The sequence below is a fragment of the Lacerta agilis genome, chromosome 2 (genome assembly GCF_009819535.1).
Source record: "Lacerta agilis isolate rLacAgi1 chromosome 2, rLacAgi1.pri, whole genome shotgun sequence".
NCBI classification, from domain to species: Eukaryota; Metazoa; Chordata; class Lepidosauria; order Squamata; family Lacertidae; genus Lacerta; species Lacerta agilis.
Window position 1 is genome coordinate 9738399 of NC_046313.1, and position 10894 is coordinate 9749292.

Below are 10894 nucleotides of genomic sequence, written 5' to 3' on the forward strand. Positions count from 1 at the left end.
TTAGACATAGAAATAAAGACTATCCTACAGAAAAGCTGAATTTGAGGGATGGATCCAGGCCCGTCTTTGCCATAGAGCTTAGTGGCGCGGTGCGCCAGGGCGCCGACCTCTGGGGGGCGCCCCAGCGAGTGGGGCTGCACGGCTTTGCCGGCGGCCTCCCCTTTCCCTCCTGCACGCTGCCAGTCCCTCAGTCCGCTCTGTGGCTGAAGCCCCACTCACTCCATCTCTTCTCCCGCCACGCAGTTCGGAGGAACCTTCAGTCAGCTCTCCCCTCATTGCTGCCGCTGCGTTTCCCCGGTCTACCTCTGGCGGCTCTGTAACTCCTTTGCATCTGTCGCGCTCGCCTCACGGAGGAGGAAATCTCCGAGGGGGAAGGGGGGAGGAAGGGGGGTCTGTGTTTATTTGTGCCGTTCTTCTTTTAAACCCCCTTCCTTCCCCATTCTCCCTTGGAGATTTCCTCTCCATGAGGCGAGCGCTGTGCCTCAGAGCGAATGAAGGAAAAGGGGCGCCTCGCTCCAGCCTCGCCAGTTCTGTGTGCCCTCTATTTCTCCCTCTTCTCAGTGCTGCAATTGGTCGTCAGGGCCCTTCTCCAGCCTGCCGCTGCGCAGGACTGGAGTAGGGCGCGGGGCAGCCGGGAAGGTGCCTGAGGGGTCCCGGGCGAGGCACGACGATCCCCAGCAGCCGCTGCTCCTGAGTTTGAGCGCTTCTCCAGCCTGCCGCTACGCAGGACGCGGCACGGTGGGAAGGAGCCCAAGGAGTCCTGAGCAGGGTGCGATCCCCGGCTGCCGCCGCTCCTCTAAGCGCTTCTCCAGCCTGCTGCTGGAGCACTTTTGCTTTTTGTTTTGGAATCCCACCCAGCCCCATCCAAAAAGGGGGGACCGGTTTGTTTTAGATGCTTACCAAGGTCCCCTCCTGCTGCACACATACACACCACGCCTGTTTTTCCCAAGTTTGTGGCAGAACTGGAGAGTTGGAAGTGACCCCCCTGGTGTCATCCAGCCCAACCCCCCCCCCAATTAAACGGGCGGCGTTCCACGTTTTGTCCTGCAGCTGCCCAGATGGTGGATCCTCTGCCCCCTTCCCGGCCCCCGAAAAACACTGCTTTTATTCTCGGTTGCTTAGAAGGGGTTTCTCACGCCTTTGGGAGGGGCTCCCAGTCCCAGCCGTCCTGCGCGCTTCCAGGTGCATCAGGGGTACTGGAGAGGAGCAGGTATATTTGCGGTGCTCCCCCACCCCCGGAGGCTCCAGCTGGTTGGAGGGAGGGAGGGAGTTAGGGAGGCAGTACCGGACATTGTTTGCCAAAGGATGGGGCGTTGGGGGGTGCCGGAGAGATCCCTGCACCATGGCGCCAGATAGGCTTAAGACGGCCCTGGATGGATCTAAGAAGAGTTACCTGTTCCTTATAAGTATGGTCTCAAGCGGCAAAATAAGATGTGCTGCCCCCCCCCAACAGTTCTTTCACTTTACCTCTGAATGGTTCAGAGGGGTCATGAGCTAGCGTTTCAGACCATAACAACTTCCTGGGCAGTGCCAGATTTACGTATAAGCTAAACAAGCTATAGCTTAGGGCCCCACTCTCTTCGGGGCCCCAAAAAAATTAAAGGGAAAGAACTGTCTGAAAATTGACTAGTTTTGTACTTGCTTGGCTGTCTGAACACCGCAAGTGCCTCTGCATGCAGAAAAAAATAAATCTTTCTCTCTCTGAAGCCAGCTGCCTCAGGTGTCTTTTCTGCTTCCATGTTTTCTCACCGGGCGCAACCGTGGGAACCCGTAGGGGCAAATAAGGCTCCAGTACATTTCCAAAATATAAGATAAAAAGCAAATAAAATAAAGCCTACATACAGCAACAGTGTTTTGTGTTGTGTAGGCTCCTTCGGTATAAGTAATGGGCCCCGCTTGCTCGCCTGCTCCCTAAAATATCACTGGTTTGCATATACAGACCAACAATTACTTTGATAAAATACATATTTTGTTATGTGCAAATGCCTTTAGATACCTAATAGGTCCATAAATTAACATATGGCATACATTCAACACCAAAAAACAGCGACAATTTGTTGTTGACAAAGGAGAGCTGGACGTATAGAGGGCCCCGTTACCTTCAGTAGCTTAGGGCCTCATCAAACCTAAATCCGGCCCTGTTCCTGGGTCACCAGCAAGAAACATAAACCAGGCTAAAGACTTTCTGAGAGCAGAGTTTGGCCTGGAACAGGCACTGAACGGCTAGTACTTGGCTGTCTTGAAAAATCTGCCCTAGTAATATAAGACACCTTTCTATCTAGGTCCTGCTTCTCCCATGAGGTCAGTGATTCTACAAATCTTTTTTGCAAAGCTACTGTTCCACTAGGGATGGGCAAACCTATTGATTTGCGTTTCTCATTTTTCTCATTTTAAGTTCTCCACATTTCCATATCAGTTTAATATTCATTTGCATTTTAAAAGACCCTCATGAAAATTCACCAGCATTTTAGCGAAAGTTTCTCCTAAGATACACTTCCTAGTTCTGAGATTTCGCCAATTATACACATTTCTGTACAAAGCAATTTCCTCTGCTTCAATGCATTTTGTGTGCTGTTTTGACATACACATTTTTGCCCTACAGTATCCATTTTTGTACGTCACGTAGCTGCATAACTGCACTGTAGAATTCAGAGGAGTGCGAATTTCGAAGGGTGGCTGGCCATGCTCCAGTTCATGTTTTGATTCGGGAAGTAGAAATGATGTAGGTTTACTTTTAAATGCGAACTGAATTGAATTTCTCCGTGTTTGCCTATGCCTGATTTAAGGTGATCTGAAAGCCTTATCCAAATTGCCTGAGAGAAGCATGTTTGTACATCCTCTCTGCCATTAACTTCCCAAGGTGAAGGTAAGAATGGAGCACAGAACTGGGACTTGCTTGCCACCACAGCAATGCCAAGCCAACTTCATATTTGACCCTCAGACACCTGACCTGACATGTCTTAGCCCTGCGGAGTTCTTCCTGGAGAAAACTGAGAGCGTTTTGGAGGATCAATAATTGATCCTGTGCTGTCTCTTTCCCTTGGATGGGTCGTTAGGCAGCAAAGTTAGAAAGCAGCAAATGCAGGTTCCTATAGCAACGGCAGAAATCTACATTTCGTCCATTTCAGTGGGAAAGCTTGCAATTTGTATGCAAAAGGCACACACATGCTACCTTTGAAATCCAAGCCAGAAAGGGGGGGGGGGCGCACAGTAATTGCTCCCAACCTCCACCACCCCCTCCACCACCACAAAAGAGAGGTGTATAGCTTTGGTTTTCAGGCAAGGCATCTAACTGTGAAGAATATCGCTTTTATCTATGGTTGTCCTCTAAGTGTTTCAAGCAAGGTTTGGAGCAAAAAGGAATTGCAGTGGGGTCTGGGGGAGAGAAAAATTTAAAATAAAATAAAACAACACCGGAAACTAAGGTGGAAAGGGTTTTGTCAACAATGTGGCTGTCAGTTTGATCTTTGTCATGGCTTAATGTGAGCTGGAGCTGTGGGGCCTGTTTTGGTTCGCAGATCAACCTGGAACAAGCGAGGTCTTGCCTTTCTTTTGTTTTTTTGAAATATATTTGGAGTCAAGTGTGAATTTCATGCTCTTCATTCAGCTCATAGTAGCAAGGAATGAGTCTTTCCCCAAAACGTCTGCTATATATACATTATTTACACAATGTGCCCCACATGATTGGCTAATTCTGGGCTACTCCTGTAGGCCAATCAGGTTGCGAATTCACTTCCTCCAGGAGCCTGATTGGCTGCTCTTGCAGGCCAATCAGGTCGCTGATTCACTTCCACATGGAGCTGGATTGGGTGGCTCCTGCGGACCAATCAGACTGCTGCATTCTGGTTCCTATTGTTCTCGGACCAATCAGGCTGCTGCATTCTGGATCCTATTGTTCTAGGATTCAGCTCAGTACATAACATTTTTAAAGTGGGAAACAATGTGATGTTGTAAATATGCTATTGTTTATTTATAATGCAATTCCCCGGGTCCAAGTTTATTGGGATAAGTCACTCTTTCTTAAACTTAACCCACCTCCCGGTCCTTGCTCAGAGTGCCATATTAGCAAAGTCCACCCCTGTGTGAGGGGGTGTGGCTGAAGAGTGGGTGTGGCTTGGGGAATGTCCTGAGGGCCAATCAGAGAAACCTACAGGTGAAACTCGAAAAATTAGAATACCGTGGAAAAGTCCATTTATGTAAGCAATTGTTTTCATTAGCTACTGGAGTTTAATATATGAGATAGACTCATGACATGCAAAGCGAGATATGTCAAGCCTTTGTTTGTTATAATTGTGATGATTATGGCGTACAGCTGATGAAAACCCCAAAGTTGAAATGGTTAATTTGGGGTTCCCATCAGCTGTACGCCATAATCATCACAATTATAACAAATAAAGGCTTGACATATCTCGCTTTGCATGTCACGAGTCTATCTCATATATTAGTTTCACCTTTTAAGTTGAATTACTGAAAGAAATGAACCCTTCCATGATATTCTAATTTTTCGAGTTTCACCTGTACCTTTGGCCCCACAGCCTGATGTTTTGTGATGTAATCTTGGGCTGGAGCCTGGAGGAGGCACTCGGCAGTATTGAAGGGAGTTGAAAGAGGCTCCTCAGGCTTCTCATGATGTTCCTCTCCCTCCTCCTCCTCCAACCCCTACCCAGTGCTTCCTCTCATGCATTTGGAAAGTCAGGCAGATTTTGCAGGAACTATAAAAGCCTGTCTTTCCAGAGGAATGAACACACTGTGACCAGCACTCCTTCTTTCAAAACACTAATAACTATCTGAACGCCCACCCCTCTGTTGTCTGTCTTCACCCTTGATTGTCTGAACCTGCTGTGAGTGGCTTCAAACCTTGTTGTTGTTCAGTCGTTCAGTCGTGTCCGACTCTTCGTGACCCCATGGACCAGAGCACGCCAGGCACGCCTATCCTTCACTGTCTCTCGCAGTTTGGCCAAACTCATGCCAGTCGCTTCGAGAACACTGTCCAACCATCTCATCCTCTGTCGTCCCCTTCTCCTTGTGCCCTCCATCTTTCCCAACATCAGGGTCTTTTCTAGGGAGTCTTCTCTTCTCATGAGGTGGCCAAAGTACTGGAGCCTCAACTTCAGGATCTGTCCTTCTAGTGAGCAGTCAGGGCTGATTTCTTTGAGAATGGATAGGTTTGATCTTCTTGCAGTCCATGGGACTCTCAAGAGTCTCCTCCAGCACCATGATTCAAAAGCATCAATTCTTCGGCGATCAGCCTTCTTTATGGTCCAGCTCTCACTGCCGTACATTACTACTGGGAAAACCATAGCTTTAACTATACGGACCTTTGTCGGCAAGGTGATGTCTTTGCTTTTTAAGATGCTATCTAGGTTTGTCAAACCTTACACTGTTGCAAAAAAGTACTGTATTTTCCGGCATATAAGACAACTGGGTGTATAAGACAACCCCAACTTTTCCAGTTAAAATATAGAGTTTGAGATATACTCGACCCGGTGTATAAGACGACCCCCGACTTTTGAGAAGATTTTCCTGGATTAAATAGTAGTCTTATATGCCAGAATGTACAGTAGGTGGTTTGTGCAAGAAAATCCTGGGAACTGTCATTTGTTAAGGGTGCTGAGAGTTGCTAGGAGACTCCTGGCAGAGCTATGGCTCCCAGCAGAGCTTTTTGCTTTTTCAGCTGCAGCTCTCCGGAACTCAGTTCTGGCACCTCTCAGGTGGGCGCCATTGCCATTGTAAGAGAACAAGTTCATGGTGAGTTCTGGTACCTCTTTTCCCCTAGAAAAATAGCACTGGTCCTCAACACCCTAACAACCAAAATCAGAACTCAGGAAGACCAAAATTTTAATAAAGAAATGGGGAAAATATATAATTTACCTTAAAAACCATTGTAAACAATTAAAATTATTAGTAGGCAAAGAATGGCAAAATAAATTTCAAGAGTATGTTGAGATGGCCCAGCTAACTAACAATCTGGAGGAAAAATAACTGTATGTTACAAGTTGAGGCTGTGTTCGGGTTTTAAGAATGTTTTGGATATAAAATAAAGGATAAAAGGAAAATGTTAAGTACTTTCACAAGCAGAAAAGGAATGTTCATCAGAAAAGACAGGAAGTCTACAATATATTTATTTATGTATGTAATTTTGATTTTTGCTATTTTAGTTTATATATATATATTCTCATTTTGTTTTATTTTTTATATCTTTTTTATTAATATCTTTATTTCTTCCTTTTTATTTTATTTTATTTCTTTTTTATTCCCCCCTCTTTTTTATTTGCATGAGTAAATTTCCATTATTATTATTATTATTATTATTATTATTATTATTATTATTATTCTGTATTATGAAAATATGTCTGAAGTAAATAGGAACACTGGTGTACAATTTATTTGTGAGATGAAAATGTGATGCATGAATGATGGAAAACGACACAAAACCTCTGTTCTTAAATACTTTATTAGTATATGGAAATAGAAGGTACAATATGGAAAATATGTAAATTATGTAACTGATAGTATACTGATAGATGCGTATAGTAATAATAATATTAAATAAAGATGTTACTAGAAAAAATTATTAGTAGGATTGGAATAACACTTGTAGTTTAATGTTGAATTTTGGGTATAATGGAGATTTGTAATGGAGAGTGGCTGGGGAAACCCAGCCAGACGGGCGGGGTATAAATAATAAATTGTTGTTGTTGTTGTTGTTGTTGTTGTTGTTGTTGTTGTTGTTAAAAAGATTTGGATGAATAGACGAGATGCAGGAAGAAAAGGTTAATATAAGGACAGAAGAAGAAGAAGAAGAAGAAGAAGAAGAAGAAGAAGAAGAAGAAGAAGAAGAAGAAGAGGAAGAAGAAGAGGAAGAAGAGTTTGGATTTGATATCCCTCTTTTCACTACCCGAAGGAGTCTCAAAGCGGCTAACATTCTCCTTTCCCTTCCTCCCCCACAACAAACACTCTGTGAGGTGAGTGGGGCTGAGAGACTTCAGAGAAGTGTGACTAGCCCAAGGTCACCCAGCAGCTGCATGTGGAGGAGTGGAGACACAAACCCAGTTCCCCAGATAACGAGTCTACTGCTCTTAACCACTACACCACACTGGCACAAAAGGGAGGAGGGAAGTTCAGGAGATTCTTTGGAATTCTCGTTCTATGTTTGTTGTTTGATAATTGTGTGTAAAAATTTAAAATCTGGAAAACTAAATAAAAATTAAATAAAATAAAATAAATGGAATCGTTCTCCCTAGAGGGAGGATGACGATGAAGATGTTTTTTATTCAGCCATGCCAGCCTCCCCTTTAGGGTGGGCAAGCTGTGGCACTCCAGATGTTGTTGGCCTCTCCACAGTATGGCTGATGGTTAGCCGTGATGGAGGCTATATTGCAACAACATCTGAAAGGTGCCAGTTTGGGAAGATCAGTCTATGCAGAGGTTGACTACCTCTGTGAAAACCATACCTAAATCACATTATGGTTAAAATCTGCCTCCATATGTATGTTAGAAAGTACTATCATTAAACCAAACACCTTTCTTAATTATTATAACAATTGGATCTTTCTTAATTATAAGATTTATCTACCCACAACTTTTCTTTATGAGCAAGCAGGGTAAGTAGGCATGTGGCCAGGCCAGGCCAGGCCCTGAGAGCTGTATGCAGGTCTGATAGTTAATAACAAAGAATTCATTACTACCTTCTCATTAACATAGGTGTTGATTTAATTACAGTGCTCTGCAGGATATGTGGAGAACTTCAAAGTCACCAGTGCTTATTTCAGATATCTTTTAGGCATCAATGCCCATTGAAGAAGCAAAAAGCCAAGAGAAGTTAGGGCAGGGCAGGGAGTTGAGCCAGAGATAAGCAAGAAAAAGTGCCGGCAAATTAAGAAACTCGTTTGGAAGAAGGGTGCAGAACATCGCATTAAATTAAATTAATCATCAGCCTGTAAAGACAGTGTCTGCGGTGCGATTCATGGCTTGCCACTCATTGTGGGTTGGGTCTGGCACTCTTAAGTCTTTGCGCTCAGGGTAGCCAATTTCATTCAGGTCATTGTTAAAGAGACACATTCCAAGAAGGTCTCTTCTCATGGGCTGCACCTGCGGCTCCAGTTTGGCCACTCCCAAGAAAGAAGAAGAACCCCATGATTTAATAAGTGCTGATTGCTCCGCAGACATCTGTCTCTTGACATGTCTTTATCTGAAGGCTCACACAGTGGCGCCTTTGTCCTAGTCACTCTCTCGCCAACCCTCCCCACCAGCCACATCTTATTATAGAGTAAGGTTTCTTCCCTAACACCCACCCACCCCATCCTTATTGTTGCAGAATTCCCTTTTTATTTTAATTGAGAAGAGGCAGATCAGATGGTCTGATACCAGATCTTTGGTACACACACACACACACACACGAATCTGAAGAAGTGTGAATGCACACGAAAGCTCATACCAAGAACAAACTTAGTTGGTCTCTAAGGTGCTACTGGAAGGAATTTTTTTAATTTTATTTTGTTTTGATTATGGCACACCAACACGGCTACCTACCTGTAACGAGAGAGAGAGAGAGAGAGAGAGAGAGAGAGAGAGAGAGAGAGAGAGAGAGCAGCACACGGAAACACCGCTTACCTTCCTGCCGGAGCGGTCCCTATTTATCTACTTGCACTTTGACGTGCTTTCGAACTGCTAGGTGGGCAGGAGCTGGGACCAAGCAACGAGAGCTCACCTCGTGGCAGGGATTCGAACCGCCGACCTTCTGATCAGCAAACCCTAGATTCTGTGGTTTAACCCACAGCGCCACCTGGGTATTTTCCTTAGGACGTCCCTATTTTCATCGGAGAAATGTTGGAGGGTACAGTAGGACATCCCTGTTGACCAATGGTCCAGGATGAGACTCCACTATGAGACGTGTATAGGACTTGAACAGCTGGCCGTCAACCTTTGCAGCTGTACCCTTTCTATCCAAGTAGCATTTGTGTGCTGTAAACAGTACAACACCCTGCCCCAAAGCAATTATCCAAATCTTTTTGCCTTGTTTATTTTTCAATCTTCCCTTGAAATTACCTTCAATCTACAAGTAAGAAACAATGGCAAATCATTCCCCCGACCCCCGCCATCTCCCATGGCTTCTGTTTGCCTCCACATTTCAGGGCCGTTTTTCAATTCTGGCAGCCTTAATTTAGAACTTACTTTGTGACTCAGTTTTATGGGGAGGAGAACCTCTCTGAAATTACTTCCTTAAGGATCCGTATTTTAATAGTCTGTTTTGTTTTTATGAAGATAGCGCCAATCTTCACTTAAGAGAGCCCAACCTTTGTTCTAGTTGCATTGCTTCCAGATCCATTATTAGCTGTCACTTCTTCCAGTGACAGGTTTTACATGGGACTTCCTGCATACAAAACAGATGATCTACCACTGGGTTATGGCCCTTCCCCATATACTTTCCCTGGTCTTCTTTTGGGTAGCCATTTTTCCCCCTGGCAAATAGAGCTGGAATTATTAGTATAGTGGCCTTTGCGCTGACTCAATGAAAGGTGGACTTCCAAAAGGGCTTGCAAACTTACATGAGGCTCTCCCCAGTCTCCCTTGCTAAGTTGTTCCTTTCAGCTTCTCAGGGAATTTCGACACCACCAGAAAACTGTGCGAAAGAGCCCTTCGGGATATTTACCACCTTACTTCTCCTCCTCCCTGTATGTCTGGGTCAGGGCATGCCGCTTTTCAACATGACTTGGCAAAGTGGTTGCATTCTCTTGAATAAGGTTTCATCTCTTCATGGGAGTTACCGTATTTTTTCATGTATAAGACGAGGTGTTTTTTTGGTTTTTTTTACTCTAAAGTAATGCTAAAAACTCCTGCCAACCTAGCAGTTCGAAAGCACGCAGTGCAAGTAGATAAATAGGTACCGCTCCAGCGGGAAGGTAAACGGCATTTCTGTGCGCTGCTCCGGTTTCGCCAAAAGCGGCTTAGTCATGCTGGCCACATGAGCTGGAAAAACTGTCTGCGGAAGCGGACAAACGCTGGCTCCCTTGGCCTGTAAAGGGAGATGAGTGCCACAACCCCAGAGTCGTTCGTGACTGGACTTAATTGTCAGGGGTCCCCTTACCTTTACCTAATGCTAAAAACCTATCCATTCTTAAGGAAATCAGCCCTGAGTGCTCACTGGAAGGACACATCCTGAAGTTGAGGTTGTCGGATTAGTGATGTCCTGCACCCCGCTCCCTAAAAAAGCTCAACACCTCTGGGCCATCTCCCCCCATTTTCTTCAATTAGAGTCCCCAAACGTAGGGGGTGTCTGTTAAGTACTCAGCTAGGATAAGAGGCAGAGTCAGCGTTGGTTCCAAATGTCTTTTATTATTAAACAACGGAACTAGAACTCAAGAACAACCCATTCTGCGTGTGAGCCTGCCCGAGCCAGACTGACTCGCTCGCGCCTAAAACTGTGTTCAGAGAAAAGAGTCCTTAGTTAGCTTGTTTCTGATAGGAGTGTTCGCCCTCCTAGCTCTTCTGTAATTGGCTAGGTCACACCAGGAGGCGGACCCTGTAAGGTGGTTGAACAGCTCCTATTGGTTCCCATACATAACAGTGTCTTATACATGGGGGCATGTTATACACGGTAAAATATGGTAGGCTGGACCCTGCTGTGACGGAAACTAGATTCATAGCTCTTGGAGAATGCGCTCATGTTTGTTTGTTTGATATACTGCCCTTTATCACAAGATCTCAGGGTGGTTCACAAGATAAAAAAATACAACGTAAAAGCACAAGTATATAGTTAAAACAAGAACAACAAAATAATCTCTCACACACATGCACACACATCCAAAAACCACATTTAATCAGCCAAAGGCCTGGTTGAAGAGGAATGTTTTCACCTGGCACCTCAAAATATATAATGAAGGCACCAGCTGAA